Below are 16,365 nucleotides of genomic sequence, written 5' to 3'. Positions count from 1 at the left end.
TTAGAATTCTGGTTAATTTGATGATGTATACTGCTCGTCTAGAATAAAAAGATCCCTCAGGTAATCAGACTAATAAAAATTTCCCCATTCCTTCTATACATGCTGTAGAGAAAATATTTCTCCTTAAGAATTTCATGTAAATGTCTTATGAAGTGTCTGAATTTTGGAAGTAAAAGTGGAAAAGAAGTTATTTTCCCTTATAAAGTTAAAAATTTGGGGGCTGGGAATGTGGCTTAGTGGTAGAGTGCTTGCCTAGCATGCATGAAGCCCTGGGTTCTAGTTCTCAGTACCACATAAACAGAAAAAGCCAGAAATGGTGCTGTGGCTCAAGTGGTAGAGTGCTAGCCTTGAGCAAAAAATGCTCAGGGACAGTGCCCAAGGCCCTAAGCTCAAGCTCCAAGTCTGGCAAAAAAAATTAAAAATCTTAGTTATTGACAAAGAAAAGATACTAGGTTGATTAGAAGAGAGATGGACCAGCAGATTTTTTTTCTGTTTCTATAACTAATTATAATTTAAAAAAAAAACAGAATCCATAAAATTCAACCACAAACCAATAAGGATGATGCACTGAATCATTAAAAATTCCATGCTATTTATATTTTCCCCACACACATTCTGCACTTATCCTAAATGGAAAAGTACAAATATTGGGATAAGAACATTTAAACAACAGAAACAAGAAACTCCAAACGCTAATCCTGCCTAAAGGGCAGAATTTAATTCTGTGCTAAACTAGTATACATGGGACAAAGAGGCATGGCTAACCAAATATTTGAGAACAAGTAATTACCACTGTGTCTTTCTTTATCACATAGTTGCTTTACTCATAATTTACACAACAAGCCCATGGTGCAGAAAAAAATGTTGCTTGAAACATTTTTTCAGCCACAAATTTGTTAGGCTTTTCTTTTTCCTCATCAAAGCTTTCTCTTTTTTCTCTCATATGGTTTGGGTTTGGATAGCAGTGAATACTCTCTCTCTCTGATATATAAGGACAGAGAAGAAAACATGTGTCACCTGCTGTTCTTGGTTATGTACTTTCTGTTAAGGCTTGGACCTTAACAGAAAAAAGCTAGCTGTAGTCAGATGTCAGTGGCTCACACCTGTAATCCTACCTACTCAGGAGGTGAGACTGAAGCTCACCATTCAAAGGATTCCTCGGTACTGCATACATAGAAAAAGCCAGAAGTGGTGTTGTGGCCCAAGTGGTAGAGCTCTAGCCTTGAGAAAGCCCAAGGACAGTGCTCAGGGCCTGAGTTCAAGCCCCAGGACTGACAAAAAAAATCAAAGGCAGTTCAGATAGAGGAGTCCACGTGACTCCTACTTCCAATTAACCGTCACAAAGCTGGAAGTGGAGGTGTGGCTAAGGTGGTAAAACATTAGCCTGATTGAAAAAGCTAAGGGACAATACCTGGGCCCTGAGTTCAAGCCCCAAGCTACACACACACACACACACACACACACACACACACACACACACACACCAGGTATAGTGCATAGAAATATTTAAGCTTTTATGTGTAGCAGCAACTCCAGCCTTGCTCTGACTAAAATACATTATTTGTCAAGAGCTTTTTTTGAGATTTAACCTCATTTTGAGAACAGATTACAGTGAAAATGAAATAAGTCAGTATATGTAAAAATGCCTGAATAAAGCCCAGTACAAAGTGAATGCCCAGTAAGTATTAATAGTGATGATTTTACTCTTCCTGTGGAAAATGTCTGTGAAGCTAGCTGGACAGTTACTTAAATAAGAAGCACATCATTTATAGGAACTGAGTTGAAGCATAATGTAGTGGCTGTTATTATCTAATGCCTTTATCATGGATATAGGAAAGTTAAACCTCTAAATACAAAGGCCAAACTCAATGGATTTCTTGGTCGATTTCTGCATGTGTCTCCTATTGTCAGGCATGAGGATATAAAGGTACCCGAGAAGGACTAATGATCCATTTTTCATTCGTGACACTTTAAACAAGTGCATATCACTACAGAGGATAAAATGACCCCTCTGATTCTGCCAAAGCTTATAGTCTAGTCATAGAGACACAGGCAGGAGATGACCCATATGACAAAGTGGCAGGTTTCAATACTAAGAACTTACTGAAAACAGTCTTATTCCAACAAGACTCTGGAAGTACCTCCTATGGATTATTTCAGGATGCTGTCTGTGTGGATTAGAAATCACATATCCTAGCTGGGATGATCAAGGAACTAGAACTGAAAAAACTTCAATTTTGGTGCATTTTGCTGGACTTTCATTACATTGTCCAACAGGTCCTGTAGTGTTTTCTAAAGATATAGGAGACGAAGCCTATTTTAAAGGGAATATCTGATAAAATGGGATTGTTCCTACTGAAGCTGTTCAACTAACTATGAAACAGAACTACTATCAACCTGAATCCAGACATTGCTTCAAAATGAACAAAACCTGACTTCCCATTGATTGTTGGGCTGGAAAGTCATCCTGCCTTTCCAATTCCCCTTCTCCCCGGATGCCCCTTCCTGTTCCATGCATCACTGAGAAGCATGCTCATAGCACATGCTTGGGTCCTGTTCTCAATTATTGGTTGTGTAATTTATTGATAAAGCAAAGCCAAATATGAGTAACAAGGAAAGCTTAATTAGAAATGAAGTACGCAGTGTCCCAACAAGAAAAATTCCAGGGCTTCGAAAATAGAAAATCAGTGATGCATAGCATTTCTGTCACTGAGGAAATCATCCCAGGACTTAATAAGACAGAGAATGGACTAAACAGATGGCAATGCTAGCAGTGGCTGCAAATGGACACCTATGGAGAAACAGATTTATTGAGAACTAAAATGAGCCTGGTGTGCTAGAAAGAATACATTTATGTCTTGAAATGAGAGCTATAGAAAATCAGTAGTAGATATGAAAAGCAATACAAAAGTAGCTACTAAGAGAGAACAAGACAGGGAATGGGTGGGTCCCAAAAGGGATTAGCCAATTTAGTAAAATAGTTCACTTGTCTGACTTCACTCTTGAATTCACTGTGTGAATGAAGCAATAAAAACAATAACTTTGCATAGAGGGTGGATACCGCTTAGTTCTGACATCTTTGCCCTTTAGAAAAAAATCACAACAGAGAACCGCTTCTACAACAAAGATATTTGCAATGCTTTCCCTTCTTTGGCTCCAATTATCTGAACATATTTCTAAGTTGACCATGGATGGAACTTGGGTCAGTGCATAGGCCATGTTCTCCATGTTACAGAGAACATCGAAGGCTTGGTTTGTTTAAAAACCTTTGAGGATTGTGGGACTGAAATTGTTTTAAATGTCAGTGAGTTGCTGGATGATCTTCACCAGATCTTAACCTCTGCTTTCTAATTATTGTGTCATACCATCAAAAGCATGGTACACACACACATACACACACACACACTCTTACACACTGAAGCACCGAGAGACAATAAGTTGGTCAGAATTCTCTCACATCTAAAAAAGTAAAAATGAAAAGGAAACAAGCAAGACACATAGCCTCTGAATGATGGCAGAACAAGTTGCTATTTATACTCCATCTTGCATCCACTGATGGGAGCTGGGGGTCGTTCCTGCCAGAGAGTAATTTTAGGGAATGAGCTGCCCAGTGAGCTCACAGCTTAACACTGCTTGTATCACCATCTTGAGTCAGCAGCAGATAATGCTGTACAGAATGAACTAATTTTAGTCATCTGTGGGATTCTGTAAACACTCCATAGTGACTCTTCAGGAAGTCAGTGTGAACTTGCTATCTCAGCTTCATTTCCTGCTCCCAATAATCCATGAGGGTTATTTATAGCGACAAGATCGTACAGGATACGGCGAGGTAAAATGCTGTTTCCAAAGAGGCTTGAAAAAAATATGATCACAGATCCCACAATCCAAAGGCCATCTGGTTAAATGTATCTAGAAAAAGAAGGAACAAGAAAAACTAAGTGTGCTGTCTGGATTGGGGGAGGAAGTGGTACCCTCTGACTCTCAGCAATACCTCAAGGTGCCACTGCTCATGGAAGGAGAAACCAAGAGGAGAAAATGCTGGTTGCTGGACCTCACAACAGTCCTTCTAGCTCCCACACTGTACATTAGGAGTGTGATACGAGCATGAGTCATTCTGAGTCACACTTCATTGACAGCGCTGAATATAGAGCACCTGTAATTCCCTTAGTGTTTACTAGGTCACCAAAAAAGAATAGACCTGATGACCAACTACACTGGTGGTCACAGCTTCCTGACCCAGGGTGCTGTTGCCACCTGCAACACTTGACCAAGTACTCCTATTTCATGGGATGGGAATTGTAAGATTTTGCACTGAAGTACGGTGTTCCTGAGCAAAATGCCGAGTTTGGCCATAAGGATAAAGAAATTGTAGGTATCAAGCAGGAGGGCTGAGTTGGGAAGAAGAGGTGGAGAGAATTCTAGGCTCTGAGGTTGTCTGGGAATAGCCCATCAGAATAAGGGAAGCATCTAGTCATTTGAGGAAAATAAAAAAGCTTTGTGGGGGTTTGTCTTCTCTTTCTCAAAAAACTTTAGCCCTGGAATGTTTGATATCCATTCTCCCTAGTTTAAAAAAAGAAGGCGAGAATTTCAGTTGAAGTGTTTGCAAAGCAAGAGAGGAAAGAGTTAAGGGGAGGAGGGAGGAAGACTAGAGGCAGAATGGGAAATATTAAGAAAGATGGGAAAATGGTGTGTCCTGTAATTGTTTTCATAAGTAAAACAGTTAATACAGACTACGGTGTAGAATTTCTATTTTTTTTTTATTGAGTGCACTATAAGTGATTTTTGAGACTTTTACATTTAGGAAGAGAGCAAGACTTTGCTAAAGGAAACTTCATTTATATACCTTTTTCCAAAGAAAATATGTATCACACCAAGACACACAATCTATGTGTAGCTTCTCTGTGCTGCTGGAAACTCAGCTTCACTGACAGATTCTTTTGACTGTGGATCTCGGTGTCCTCAGCTACCATCTAAAAGTGAGTTGGATGTCCCTGGTTGAGTACAGCCAGCCTTTTAGAGGAGGGGAGAGGTGGCCACCCTTGGCTGTGTGATAATGGAAGGTTTGTGTGGCAGTCTCTGTGAACCATGCAGGCAGTGTTCTTGCAGGAGCCCAAGAAACCAACCTTTTGAGGAACGTTGTGTTCAGGAATGTCTGGAATGTTTTTAGTCCTGAGAGTTTCCAGGAAGCCTATATGGTCCAAAGCCATGTTACAATGTTAAGCAAGACTGCTTCACTTCAGGGAGAGACCAAGGAAGAAATCATTAAGATGAAGGATGGGTCTGTTTCTTTTTAAGCATCTAATGCAGTTCAGAATTTCTTCCAGGAAACCTCTTGCATTGCACAGACTGTCTATTATCCCAGGCATAGGAGAGTGTAGGTGAAAAGTAAGGTACAAAGTTTTAAAAAGCAAGTATTTTTTCCACACTGGTCTTTAGAGTATGTGAACGTGTGAGCATTTAAAATATCAACACACTTGTAGTATAATTTACAGCCTTCACAAATGTTAGTTATGGAATTGGGAAGCACTGTTTCTAATTGTGTTTTTTAGGTTTTAAATATATTTTAAAACCATAAAAATTCCATGACCGGAAGTTTGGCCTAGAGGTAGAGTACTTGGCCAGCAAGCACAAAGACCCCAGTTAGATTCCTCTGTACCACATCCATAGAAAAGGCCAGAAGTGATGCTGTGGCTCAAATGGTAGGGTTCTAGCCTTGAGAAAAAATCCAGGGACAGTGCTCAGGCCTTGAGTTCAAGCCCCAGGACTGGCAAAAAAAAATCTTTAAAAATTCTATTTATAGGCAGGTGTGTATGTTAACATACATAAATATGTCTGTATTTTGTCCAGTGTCTCTTTTATTTATTAGAATCAAAAAGAGCCTGTTGAAGATATTATTTCAAGGACAGAATGTAGCACTTTAAATCACACTGTGAAATGTGGTCGTTTACTTTTGAGTTTTCTTTTGACTGCTCTTCATTTTAAGCTGTCTCAAATTGCCTGTATTCTACAGTATAGTATAATCAAATGTATGCTTTCATACTATTTGCAGATATATATGTAGAAATGCAAACATAAATATATATGTGCATATAAAACAAACAAAATTTTGTAAAATCTACCCTTAAGAGTGATGCATTTTTGAAAATTTCTAACTATTGCTTCCTGTTTATGAAATACTGATCATGATTATGACTCATTTTATTAGATTTTCTACCCATTGATGGAATGTGACTCAGAAAATGAAAAACATCATTCTACCTGATTATCTAAGTAACTTCATAATCTCATTAAAGAATGATTATAGTGCATTAATATAGCTACATACTTAAATAAATGAATAAATGCTCTGACTTACATTATGATAACTTTCATTATTTTATCATATTGTGAAGAATGACAACTTTGTAAAGAAGAGAATAGTCATGCAATCTATTTACAACCTTTCAAATATAAAAACAATGTTATCCCCTTTCTGTAGGGATTCCAAATCCTATTCTTAATTTTTTTAAGAGAAAAGGTCATGAGTTGAATGGAATACACAATCCGAGTCTAGGCTTTTGAATGCTCTTACTTTCGAATTTTATAAGAAGCCACATGCAGCATAGAACATGCAGAACGAAGCTCTAGGCACTTGGTGGGTCCGTAAAACTTGCTATAAAACTGTTACTTTTTAAAGATAGATGTTCAATAAAATTTAGAGAAACTTTGTGCTGACCACTTGTGAAGATGAAGAGCCATTCTTTAACTGGAGCAATGATCCCATAATTAGCGCTCCTTCAGTCATGACCAGGGATGGGCTACTCAGAACCCAGCAGGCTCAAGACACTGGGAAGACTATTTAAAATAGGTGGTGACATTGGACACTACATGTAAAGTGAACTACTTGTGCATCTTGTGGGTAGGGATGGGAGGGGGAAAGTAGGAAAGAGTGAGGGAAGGGGAGACATAGTTCAAAAAAGAACTGCACTCATTACCTGATGCATGCAGCTGTAGCCTCTCTGTATATCACCTCTACAAAACAATAAATTATTTTTTAAAAAATAAAATAGGTGGTGAATATCACTTGTGCATTTGCTTCATTAAGTTCAAATTTCTGTACTCCAACTTGAGTTAAAATTAGTTCCTACCCGAATTTCTTTTTTCCCCATTTTCCTGACATTCTTTTTTTCATATATCTTTATTGTAATTAATAGAAGGGTTACATTATATTCACCAGATAGAGGGTGCATTACTTCACATACATTGATACCCTTTCTCATGTCTTGGTCCCCATTTCCCTCCCCCCACCCCTACCCCTCATCTTGTTTTCCCCCTTCCCTATCTGATCCAATATATCAGATAACTAGGTGTAACAATATGAGATAACAAAGGGACAGCAAAAGAGATGAGAGATAACATAGTACATTAAGGACAACAATCACTCATTATATGGCTTTTGTTTCTATACCCTGGAGGTCCTTTCATTTAGAGACATACTATATGGCCTTATGTATCTATGTTTTGTTCTATTGTAAATCTCTGCTAGGAGAGCCCAAGGTTTCTATTGATTATGACAATGAGGGAAACCATTGAGCCTATGTTCCTTTGAGTCTGGCTTACTTCACTTAATAGAATTTTTTCTAAGTCTTTCCATTTCCTTACAAATGGGGCAGTGTCGTTCTTTCTGACAACAACATAGAATTCCATTGTGTACAAATAGCACATCTTCTTGATCCACTCATCAACTGAGGGGCATCTGGGTTGGTTCCATATCTTTGCTATGGTAATTAGTGCTGCAATGAACATCGTTGTGCTAGTGGATTTAGTATGTCCTTGTTTCTGGACCCTACCCAAATTTCTTGATGCTACTTGCTGAGATACAGATTTTAAAATTCTAAATATGGCGAAATGGATTTGATGGGTAGCAAGCCAAGTAGACTGATAAGATCCCTTTGAGCGTCTTCTCAAATGGACTGCATTCTTCCTCAGTGGCAGGAAGCACTAGAAACTTCTCTTCAAAGTGAGGAGTTCTGATTACATGACTCCCAATATGTCCTTCTCTCTCCTTTGCAGTTGGCTTTATTCACTTACGTTGGACTTCTTAGCCAGGTGGACTCCAATGATATCTATCATTCTAAATGCTGTTGATGCCATAGGAAAGAAATATAGTAAGTCATTTCTTGACTTGTCTACCACACTTGGTGTGAATGCCTGATGCCTCCCTTGCTGGTGGCTATTCTATTCACAGAGGCATCCCCTGTTCTAACCCAGTGGATGAGGCACATTTTCTGAGTGCCAGCACATATGTATTGAGGGAATGAATAAATGACAAACCCATAGCAAATTAATTACTTACTTGGACTAGTGGCTCCAGTCATAAATCAGCTTTTTGGGGACCAGTCCCAGTATGTGATGCATCCAGGAGGACTCCAACCAGAGTCAAAGAGGTTCTTAGAACAGGCAGAAACTTCTGACTCAGACATCTGGAAAATTCAAAAACAGCGAATCTGGGGACATCAGGATCTGAAAGGAAAAAAGACATATTTTTTTCCTTATCTTTTTCCAAATCTTTGTGGCAAATATCCATTATTCAAGTGAGGGGGTAAAATAATTTTACAAATAAACTGTTCTGTAGAACATTGTCTGAGACATATAAAATTCTTCCATAAATTTTTGATCAGTGAAGGCATATCCAGGAGAAATTCAGTGTTACACACTGTTGTTCTTTGGGTATTAGGAAGAAATATCTTAACCAGGTAAATTCAAATGCCAGTTATTGTCCTAAGTATTAGTTTAAACCTTATCAAATTGTCATTTTAGTAGGTCAAATAGCAGATTCATATAGTTCAACACATTGCAGTTTTAAATTGCCAGTCCTCACTTAACACAAGCCAAGACCAAATCCTGCTGATGATAAGAAGTCTGAATGGTAAATCAGGCATTGGCAGCCTCAGGAGAGATTTAAGCGCTAAAGTAGACATGAAGGACACAGACTGACTGGGTCAGTTCTTTTTAAAGTGTGGTATGAGGCATTCTAGCCCCACAAAGTATTTTATGGAGAAAAAAGTAAAGGGAAAATATAAACAAGGCCCTTTCCCTAGAGTTTCAAAATGTGGACCAAAATATCACATTACCATATCAAAGAATAAAAATAGCTCTGTGATTTAAAAGGTCACTTTAGCACATTTAAGCCAGGATATTCCAAATCTATCTGACTAAAGAGATGTCATTTGTAGGTATAGCCATTATCACAATGATTCTACTTCTGCCCGGTGATCAAGTATCTCAATCACAGCTATCTAAGCCTGAATCCATGCCATCCTGTCAGAAGCCCACTCCACCTCTTCTCACTGTTCCCTAATAATGGGCATAAAACAGGGGTCAAGATTCCACAAGGCGAGTGTATCTGCATTCTACAGATTTCATGTCCCGCAATGCCATCCACCAATGTTGATATGTTTGAATGAACTGTTAGTGGGGATTTGTAGGCTCATAATACATATTCTACATATTGTAATATGTACATTAGTAGGTGCCATACACTTTTCATGCAGTTATTCCTTACATTTCCATATATCTCATGTTATAGCACATGTCTTATAATGAGCTTAGGATTTCTTTTTGGTTTTGGTCTGTCATGGGAGTTGAACTCTGGGCCTGGTCATTATCCTTGAGCTCTGTAGATCAAGGCTACCACTCTACCGCTTGAGCCACAATTCTGCTTCGAGTTTTCTGATGGCTAATTGGAGATAAGAGTCTCATGGACTTTTTAGTATCTGGGCTGGCTTTGAACCACAATCCTCAGATCTCAGCCTCCTGAGTAGCTAGGATTATAGGTGTGAGCCACCATACCCAGCATGTCTAGTTTTTTGTTTTTCTACATTTTGTATGCAGTTTTAAAAGATAAGTTTGTGATTCAAAGTCAATAGACGAGGGGAAACAGAGGAATGGCTCAAGTTGTAAAGTGCCAGCCTTGAGCATAAAAATTAGGAGTTCAAGTCTCAGTATTCAAGATCCATTACTGACAATGAAGACATCATTAGGATTAAATGCTTATAATCTGTCTACTTGATAAATAAGTGCCAACACATAGTGCTAACAATGAACCAGGCACTGAATTTTAACTAATTTAACTCAGAATAAACTGACATCAATATTATTGCTACCCCTATTTCCCAAATGCAATTATACCAGTATAATATGTTTGTAAACATGTTTTTCTTCCTTTTTTGCCAGTCTTGGGCCTTGAACTCAGAGCCTGGGCATTGTCCCTGAGCTTTTTTTGCTCAAGGCTGATGCTCTACCCCTTCAACCACAGCACCACTTCCAGCTTTCTCTGTGTATTTGGTACTGAGGAATTGAACCCAGAGCTTCATGTGTGCTAGGCAAGCACTCTATCACAAAGCCACAGTCCCAGTCTATAAACGGATCTTTAAAGTAAAGTAAAAATTATGTAAGACCATTAAGTAGTATGTTTTTCTTTTCATGTCCATACAGACAAAAATGAATAATTAAACATAGTGAAAACCTAGAAATCTTTAGTATTATGAAGCTATGACTTACAGTGTGAATAGCAAATTCTATGGAGGTTCAGTAAAAAGTTGAGTTTAACAATGGCAACACCTTCACTATTGAATAAAAGCTAACATTTTAAGGAGTGTTTTTAATGAGCTATTACATGCTTTACACAGTTTATCTTATTTCAGATTCAAACTATGAGGTGGATACTTTCAGTATTCTCATTGTACAGAAGCAAAGTTCAAGGCATTTAAAGTTAAAGAAACTTGCCCCCATGACCACACAGTAATACAGCATTTAATGGAGGCTGAACACAAGGAGATCTGTTTTTTTGTAAATCTATCCCCAGATACTTGATATAAACACAGAACAAAGTCAACTCTGAGCCCCCAGGTTCCAACAAAGTGATAATTTACTAAAAAATATACAGCATCTACAATTGGTTATCCTTGAGGAACCTTCAAAATCTGTCAACTGGAAATAAGATTCCACAGGGAAAAACCCTGAAAACCTTTAATTGCTCCAAGATGATATGTTGGTTTGGCAGATCTGGCTCATCTTAAAAGAAAATGTTTTTGGAAGGTATAACTGGCATTAAAGAAACATGATTCGGGTTCTCATACTCATAAAATCATAGTTGTCCTTTCTAGGGTTGCTGAAAATTCTGTTTTGTAATTTCTGACTAAGCTAGAGAAAACCAATGCTATATACACTTAGGTACATTCTGCACTTTTCTTCCCTTCACCAGAGCACCACTTTGGAAGGTTTTAGTATTTTTAGTTACCCAGAGCACTAAAGATCACATTCTTTTTCTATATAGCCATTAAGGACAAAAGTCTCTTTATATTGTCATTGAAAGAGAATCGAAATAACATTAAGAAAGTGTTGTAAAATGCAAAGTAACTGAAGATTCAAGTAGTCATTGTTTGCTTTTATTTTCTTTTTCTTTTTTTGACAGTCCTGGGGCTTGAACTCAGAGACTGAGCAGTGTCCTTGGGCTTTCTCAAAGTTAGACTCTACCACTTGAGCCACAGCACCATTTCCAACTTTTTTCCCTCCATATATATGTGGTACTGAGGAATCGAACCTGGGTCTTGGTGCATCCTAGGCAAGCACTCTACCACTAGGCCAAACTTCTGACCCTACTGTTTCTTTAAAGAAAGGACACAAACCACTATAAAGAATATAATAACTATAAACCTGGCTTGATGGGGCATATCTACAATCCCAGCACTTGGTAGGCTGTAGCAGAGGGTTATCTGTTAGGCCAGCCTTGGCTAACTAGTGAGTCTTGTCTCAAAAGCAAGCAAGCAAGCAAGCAAGTAAACAAAAAATAACAATGAAAAATTACCAATACATTCTTAGGAGACAAAACCAGAAAAAGGCAAAAATTACCTTTTAATGTAGAATAGAAACGGCTTTGAGAATTTGGACATAAAAGATTTGTAAATATTTTTTAAATAAGTAGAATTAATAATCCTAGGAAGCAGTCTAGAATAAAATTAAGGACTATATCTTAGCCTAGGTTGACTCACTAGGGATATAACTGTGAACAAGATAGCTAGGCTAGACTTAGCGAGCTTGCTAATAAAATTTCATTCTTAAGATTACTTGCTATTTGTGTTAAATAAGACAATATATAAAAAGTCATTATCTCAAGTGGCACAGCATCAGTCATGGGTAAGAAAGCTGAGTGTAAGCACAAAGTCTTGAGCTCAAGTTCTGGTACTGGCACAGAAAACCTAGAAGGAAAAAAGGAAGGAGAAAGAAGGAAGGTAAAGGAGGGGAGGAGAGTGAAGGGGAGCGAAGGGGAGGGAAGGGAAGGGAAGGCAAGAGAAGGCAAGGGAAGGCAAGGGAAGGCAAGGCAAGGGAAGGGAAGGGAAGGGAAGGGAAGGGAAGGGAAGGGAAGGAAAGGGAAGGGAAGGGAAGGGAAGGGAAGGGAAGGGAAGACAATGTCTGGCTAAGGGCATATTATTGTTTAGACCTTGACTTTATTGTCAGCCTGTGGAGATGTTGGAAGAGAACTGAACCTTTCAGAGGTAGGGCCTGAAGAAAGGAGATCTTGGAGATGTTTCCTTGAAGGCAATATTGAGATCTTAATTCCTTGCCACTCCCCACTTTTCCCTCTTTCTCTCTGCATCACAGCAACCATTCCTCTATCACATACCATAGCCCCAAAGCAAATGGGCCAAGTGAACCTGGACTGAATTCTGAAACTGTGAGCCAAAATAAATCTTCCTTCTTATCATCTGATTTTCTTGGGTATTTTGTCATACTGATGGAAAAGTGACCAGCATAATGTTTAATAACTATGCTATTAAAAGTGGAAAATGTCACTATACAATACAACATACCTGGAGGGGTATGAAGTTAAAATTAGGAGAATTATAGTTTTATCACTTTAGAATGTTTCCTAAATATTGAATGAATGATCCAATGAATCAATCAATGAAGAAATAATTAAGCAATCACAGGCAATTTACTCTTAGAAAAGTTTTTTAACTTTCATAGGTCTCTTAATTCCCTCTAGGCCATCCTTCAGAGATTAAATTATCCCCTGTAACTCAGAATAGACTTTCCGTGCCTCATCAAGCATCTCAGTTCAACTGGAAATAAGATTAAGTGAATTTTTAACTTTTCCAAAACTTATAAACAACTCTATCTTTAAATGAGAAAATAATGTTTACGAGTGAAAGGCTGTTTGTTGGGTTTGGTTTGGTTTTTGAGGTAGGGTTTTAACTGTGCCAGCTGGCCTGTAACTCATGACTCCTGCTTTTGCTTTCCAAGTACAAGAATTACAAGTGTCCCAAGTCGAGCATGGTGAAGTTACAGTGAAGGTATTATTCATAGTGAAGTTTCAATTACATTATCTCTCATTTCTGCCTAAACAGCATAGTTTAAAGTATATGAATATTGTTTGAAAAATACAGATCACAAAAAGATAACTATAAGAGAAAAAGGAATATATTGGGCTAGTGAGTTGAAATGGGGACCCAGGAATCCCAGCTATTTTCCTTCTAGTAGGAGAGATATTGCTATCCAACGTTCTTTAGTTTAGTTATGTACCTTCAGATATTACTTTTGGATTTTATCCAATTCGGAAACATGAGCGAATCACAAACACATTTGACAACAATATGTTCTTCTTGCGTAAATGTCTCTTCTAGGCCACATACATAATTAAAATCCTGTTGACTCAGGAATAGCATCTCAGAACTGAATGTCCAAACTGTGTAACTTGCTTCCTTTTCTAACCAGACAGTACAGCTGCCAATAACCCTGGGCCCGGTGCCTCTTTTCCCCACCTATAATTATTATACATTGCACATCAATACCATAGATTTGATTTGCTAAAAATCTACCAGCAAAGGTTCCTATGACTACTTCTTTGAACTTGTTATGTATACATGTCACTGAAAACACAGTGTAGAAAAGGAGATGTGGGGATGAATGGAGAGTGTGGCTATATAAGCTGTTTTTTTTTTTCTCTACCATATAGATGTGTTAGAAATCTTAAAGGAAAGAAATGTATATATATATATATTTTTTTTTTGCCAGTCCTGGGCTTGAGCTCAGGGCCTGAGCACTGTCCTTGGACTTTCTCAAGGCTAGAGCTCTACCACTTGAGCCTCAGCACCACTTCTGGCTTTTTTCTATGTATGTGGTACCGAGGAATTGAACCGGGTCTTCGTGCATGCTAGGCAAGCACTTTAACCACTAGGCCAAACTCCCGGCCCCAAGAAATGTATATTTTCTTAAAAAAATAAATGTATATTTTCTTGTAAAGCAAAATGTACTGAACATTAAAAAATACTTTACAAATCACTGATGACACCGTATAATGGTTTTCATCATTTGAAGTGAGGGTATAGACTTTTAAAAAGGTCCTGAGAACATATATGAGGTATAAAATAAAATACTTAGGCTTTCCTTCACCCTTGGGAAACACCAAATTTAAACCAGACATGAAAATCTATCCTATTTTGGAGACCTTTAGTGAAAGAGGTTGCACAATGTCCTTTATTGTTCCAATATTTCTACCAGTGAATATATCCTAACCAAATCCTCATAGTCTGAGTTCAGCCCATTTCAGTATGCTTGGCCTAAACAGTGGTTGAAGAATAGTCACTCAATGAAAAACCAACATAGTGACAATATTCCTAACACTATGTATTTCCTTTTTCAGGAATGGGAATTAAACATACTGTCTGTAGTCATCTGGATCTCTTTATGCCTTCAAAAACATTTAGATATCATATTGGTTCTTTGTTGGATTTTTTTTGAAAATTCTCTCTTCTTTTACAAATTTGCAGGTAGAAGACTTGTCCATCTTTTAAAACCGCAACTCTATTACTTTAGTGGATGCCATTATAAGCAATAAAGACTTGTATATTGTAGTATATATCTTATTAGCTAAACAGGAATTGACTTGTACTCATCTTTCTAACGTTTCAGGACAGGGTTAACCAAATTTTCAAGTTAATTAGAAAATTAGGGATGCTTCTTTAAAAAGAAGCTATTCAAGTCTTGACCCAAATGTAGTAAAGTATAATATTTGAGGTCTTAGCATCTTGTAGGTATTCTTTTTTGCCAGTCCTTGGGCTTGAACTCAAGGCCTGGGCACCCTCCTTGAGTTTTGTCAAGGCTAGCACTCTAGCACTTGAGCCACAGCACCACTTCCAGTTTTCTCTGTGTATGTGGTACCAAGGAATAGAACTTGGGTCTTCGTGCATGGCAAGGCAAGCACTCTGTCACTAGGCCAAACTCCTGGACCTATCTTGCAGATATTCTTATTCATATATCTTTATACTTGATTTTGTTAATAAGTATGGTTTTATTTTATTAAGATTGTTATTATGAAGGTGATGTACAAAGGGGTAAGAGTTATATGAATCAGGTAAAGAGTACATTTCTTTTTGGACAAGGTCACTCCTTCCCCTGGTCAATAAGTATATATGCTTTCAAAAAGGCTAGGGCCGGGAGTTTGGCCTAGTGGTTGAGTGCTTGCCTAGCTCACAAACCCAGGCACAAAGGCCTGGGTTTGATTCCTCTGTACCACATACATAGAAAAAGCTGGAACTGGTGCCGAGTCTCAAGTGGTAGAGATTTAGTCTTGATAAAGTCCAAGGACAGTGCTCACGCCCTGATCTCAAGCCTGGTAAAAAAAAAAAAAGGCTAAAAGCTGAGGACTGAGAATGTGGCCTAGTGGTAGTGTTTGTCTAAAGCACTTGCATAAAGCCCTGGGTTCAATTCCTTGGTACCCACATATACAGAAAAAGCCTGAAGTGGTACTGTGGCACTAGCCTTGAGAAAGCCCAAGGACAGTGCTTAGGCCCTGAGTCCAAGCCCCAGGACTGGAAAAAATATTTTTAAAAATAATGAAATAAATAAAAAGGTTAAAAGCCCTGATTAAAGATGAAAACAAAATCAAACAAAACAGAAACTATCATAAGCAGAGAAATAGGCTCTCTTTCTCTTTGGGAAAACATGTTCATCTTTACATTAAAGGTGACATTAACAGAGTCAGGTATTTAGTTCTGTACCAAACATAGTCATTATAATCTCCATTAGCAAAAGAACTAAAATCAGCTTTAATCCTCTCCTACAACTTTCCCACACTAGAACTAAATGCTCTGCCAAAAAACTATTGATGTATAATACATTATCACATAAAAATGTGATCATGGCAAATAGGAGACTACCACTGTCTCCAAGTATATAATGCATTCAACATAAGTTATGCAATAAATTTCTCAATATTTAAACTAATTTCCATATAAAAGATCCTAAGTGGCAAGGCAAAGACAGAGGTAGTTTCTGGATTTTATAAGAACACAAAAACATCAACATTTGGAAAGAGTTGAGGGG

At 38.0% G+C, this 16,365-nt stretch overlaps 1 long non-coding RNA gene across 2 annotated transcripts in view; it reads right to left on the bottom strand.

Moving 5' to 3' along the window:
- Positions 1-3,416: 3,416 nt before the first annotated feature.
- The window catches only part of LOC150061564 (uncharacterized), a 46,602-nt gene continuing 33,653 nt past the window's right edge, over positions 3,417-16,365 (bottom strand). The window contains exons 1-4 of one of the 2 annotated variants that reach the window (XR_016535833.1): positions 9,114-9,254; positions 8,336-8,462; positions 6,975-7,011; positions 3,417-3,909 (exon numbers count right to left, since the gene is read on the bottom strand). This is a non-coding gene — a long non-coding RNA (uncharacterized LOC150061564). Of the gene's footprint in view, positions 3,910-6,974; positions 7,012-8,335; positions 8,463-9,113; positions 9,255-16,365 lie in introns of those variants that run through there. The other variant, XR_016535832.1, reaches the window with a different exon arrangement.

This window comes from Megascapheus bottae, chromosome 6 (genome assembly GCF_031878675.1).
Source record: "Megascapheus bottae isolate mThoBot1 chromosome 6, mThoBot2.hap1, whole genome shotgun sequence".
Lineage (NCBI taxonomy): Eukaryota > Metazoa > Chordata > Mammalia > Rodentia > Geomyidae > Megascapheus > Megascapheus bottae.
This window is presented reverse-complemented; position numbering and strand designations above follow the sequence as displayed.